Below are 3445 nucleotides of genomic sequence, written 5' to 3'. Positions count from 1 at the left end.
AAAAAAAAAAAAAAAAAAAAAAAAAAAGGTCATAACTTCAGGCAACCCAGCCTCTCATGCCCAGGCCTCCACCTCAACTGAAGCAGAGAAAAGTTGCCTTTCAACAATGGAAGCTACACATCTGTAATTCCAGTACTCAGCGGGCTAGAGGTAAAAGGGTCAGAAGTCAAGGTTATCCTGGTTACATAGTTAATTTGAGGCCAGGCTGAGCTACACGAAGCCCCGTCTCACAGCAACAGAGACAACACGCAAGCACAGAATGGGGTAGAACAGTTAAGAAATCTGACCGAGGGGGCTGGAGAGATGACTGGACAGTTCAAAGCACTGGCTGCTGATTCAAAAGAATCCAGGTTCAGTTCCCAGCACACACCCCGTGGTTCAAAACCACCTCACCACTCAAGTCCAGGGGGATTCAACACCCTCTCCTCAACTTCTCAGGCACCAGACATGGGTGTGGTACGCATATATACACTCAGGCAAAGCATAACAGAAAACAAAAGTGTAATAAGAAAAAAAAACAATGAGAAGCCAGCTGGTCCTGCACAAACCACAGTGCCTTGGAGACTTCTGTGCACTGAAGGGACAGAGGCTTTACCCAGCTGCTTATCTGCCCTTCCCCTCTCTGTAGCCCCATTCCTGCCAGCCACTCAAGCAGGGTGCCCCAAGGTGAACCCCCAGCTCTGGATGCTTCCTCTGCATCCCCCCAGATGCCAGCAGGAAGAACAGGAGAAATGAGACCGGATGGATATGAATCCAGAGGCAGCCAGGGGCAAGCGGGGCTTTGCGCTACTGGGTTCTTGAGTTCCCTTCAGGACACGGGTGGGGGCCTTGGGGGGGGGGGGGGCGCCAGGGTGGGAAAGGCTGCGCCGTGGATCAGCAGGAGGTGTGTGAAGACCCCATGTACATGTGTGCCCATGTGCTCATGTCTGTGTATGTATGCGTTTGATGTGGGGGGGGCGGGTGTATTGCACGCTCATGCTTGTACTGGGTTGTAGATGTAAGTATGTCGGTGTCTCTGTTTGTGTCTGTGTGTCTGTGAGTATGAAGGTGATACCCACCAACATGGGAGCCACAGGAAACATTTTTGGAAACTGGTTGGTGTGTTGACCGACGGGCACATGGGAATGGGCTGAGGTGTGGTTGTGGGAGCCGTATCTGGTTTTGTTGTTGTTGTTGTTGCTGTTTCAGACAGTCTCATGGTGTAGGTGTAGCCTGACTCTTGTCTCCTGAGGGCCAGGATTAAAGGTGTACGCCACTAGGCCTGACCTAGAAGCTGTGCATTTTGTTGTTGTGTTTATGCTTTTGTGTGGTGTGTGTGTGTGTGTGTGTGTGTGTGTAGGACAGAGATAGACATCAAGTGACAATCATTCCCCACCTTTATTTTTTGAGTCTCTCACTAAACCTGAAGCAAACCGACTCGACAAGGCTGGCCCTTCGGGGTTCCCCCTGATGCTGCTGTTTCCCCAGTATTGGCCTAGTATTGGTATTACAGATACACAGTACCACCATGCCTGGCTTTTAAATTGGGTTCTAGGGATCCTACCCACTGAGAGCCCAGCACTTGTTTTTGGTCCAGGAAGGACAGGGTTTCAAGTAGCTCAGGCTGGCCTCAACCTCACTAGATAGCCAAGGTCAACCTGGGAGAGCCTGCTTCCCAGCGCCTGGAATTACAGGTGTGTGTCACCACACCCAGCTCCTGTGTTTGTTGAGGGATAGTCTTCCTGGGTGTGTGTGACTAAGGACAGTGCAGCTTGGACTGTCTTCTTCCCGGGGCCCTTTCCAAAGTGGTCAGCTTTCCTAGAGTGGTTCCAGACTGACTCTCAGACCTGGTTGTCCAGCCACTAGCTGCTCAGTGGGAAGGTGTGAAATCTCAGCATTCCAGGCGGCAGACATGACTCAGGCAAAGGAGCTGGGGTAGGGAAAAGGAAATCTGACAGGAGCTGAGGTCTTCTAAAGACTGCTTCCCTCTTGTTCGCGGGAGACCACTGCCCTGAGAGAGGAAGCGATTGAGAGCCCTAGGACCGGAAGTGAGGGCTCCTGATTCTGGGTCAGTGCTCTCAATTCCTTTCCAGGGGCTTGCAGGAGAAGCATTGCTGGGTGTCCAAGGGAGTCTCCCTCCCCTGCCTCCCTTGCCAACAGGTCACTGTTTATCCCTAAACCGCTGCCTCTCCGGGACCTCATCTGGAGACAGGATAAAGCCCTCTTCTCACCTGGGAATGCCAACTCTGATGTCACAGCCAGTAGAATGTATCTCAGTCATCCTCTGGTCCCCCGCAGCTGGCAGCTTCAGATAGGTGTTTTAGAGAGAGGGCAGGGAGCACCCAGGAACCTCTGCACCCTCTGGCGCCTCTCTAGTAAGCTCTGCTCTCTCCTCTCCAGGCCAGACAAAAGGACGGGGTTGGCCCAGAATCTTAACGACCTTGAAAAGGAAGACAGAAATCAGCTAACCACAAAGACCCCACTTCTGCCTGTCCCAGGCTGGATGGCCTTGAGGGAGTCGTTCCTTAAGGTCTTGGCTTTGCTAAACACCCCACCACCACCACCACCACCCTGCTAAGCTTTGTGAGGGGTTCTAGGAGGTGGAGGGGCTGCTGTTTCACTAGGGACAGACAACTAGCAAAACAGCCAGGCTAACCCTCTTCCTCACTCGGCCCTTTTCACTCAAGGCCTCTTGTTCTGGTTTCAAGGGTGACTCCCACCTCCTGTATTGAAGTTAAGTCCTCAGTGGAGGTCTTTCTACCCGTTCCTGTCCACAGGCTGGAGATATGGCTAAACTGATAGCGTAAACGTTGCCTATCATGCATGCGTATCTGGGTTCTATCCCCAGCACCTTAAAAGCTGGGCATGACCGGTGCATGCCTGTAATCCTAGCACTGAGGTGGATGGAGACAGCAAGATCAGAAGTTCAAGGCCAGCCTCAAAAGTTCATTTTGGCCGGGCATGGTGGGGCACGCTTCATATCTCTGAGGAGGCAGAGACAGATGAGTTTAAGGCCACCCAAGACTACACAGAAAAAACAGTCTAAAAATTCTATGACAACCACCACTACTAATCTTGCTATCCACTCTCCTCTCCAGCAATAGCAGCTAAATTTTTTTTTTAAGGATTTATTTTTTAAAAGAAAAAATAGCCGGGTGATGATGCTTCACGCCTTTAATCTCAGCACTTGGAAGCCAGAGGCAGGTGAGTCTCTGTGAGTTCAAGGTCAGCCTGGTTTACAGCTGGAGTTCCAAGACAGCCATGGCTGTTACATAGAGAGACTCTATCTTGAAAACCAAAAAAAACAAATTAACTAACTAAATAATAATGTAAATAAATAACAAAAATAAATTTTTGGTTTTTAAAAAATTTTTGTTTTGTTTCTGAAATAGGGTTTCTCTGTGTAAACAGTCCTGGCTGTGTCCTGGATTCGATTTTAGACCAGGCTTACCTCAACGTCACAGAG

The 3445-nt window shown here is 50.2% G+C and overlaps 1 protein-coding gene across 1 annotated transcript in view; it reads right to left on the bottom strand.

Moving 5' to 3' along the window:
• The window catches only part of Fkbp5 (FKBP prolyl isomerase 5), a 103774-nt gene extending 101474 nt beyond the window's left edge, over positions 1 to 2300 (bottom strand). The window contains exon 1 of the mRNA XM_028777037.1: positions 2211 to 2300. The gene's annotated coding sequence lies outside the window, so the exon portion shown is untranslated. The remainder of the gene's footprint in view (positions 1 to 2210) is intronic.
• Positions 2301 to 3445: the final 1145 nt, after the last annotated feature.

The sequence above is a fragment of the Grammomys surdaster genome, unplaced genomic scaffold (genome assembly GCF_004785775.1).
Source record: "Grammomys surdaster isolate TR1022 unplaced genomic scaffold, NIH_TR_1.0 277, whole genome shotgun sequence".
Classification (NCBI taxonomy): Eukaryota; Metazoa; Chordata; class Mammalia; order Rodentia; family Muridae; genus Grammomys; species Grammomys surdaster.
This window is presented reverse-complemented; position numbering and strand designations above follow the sequence as displayed.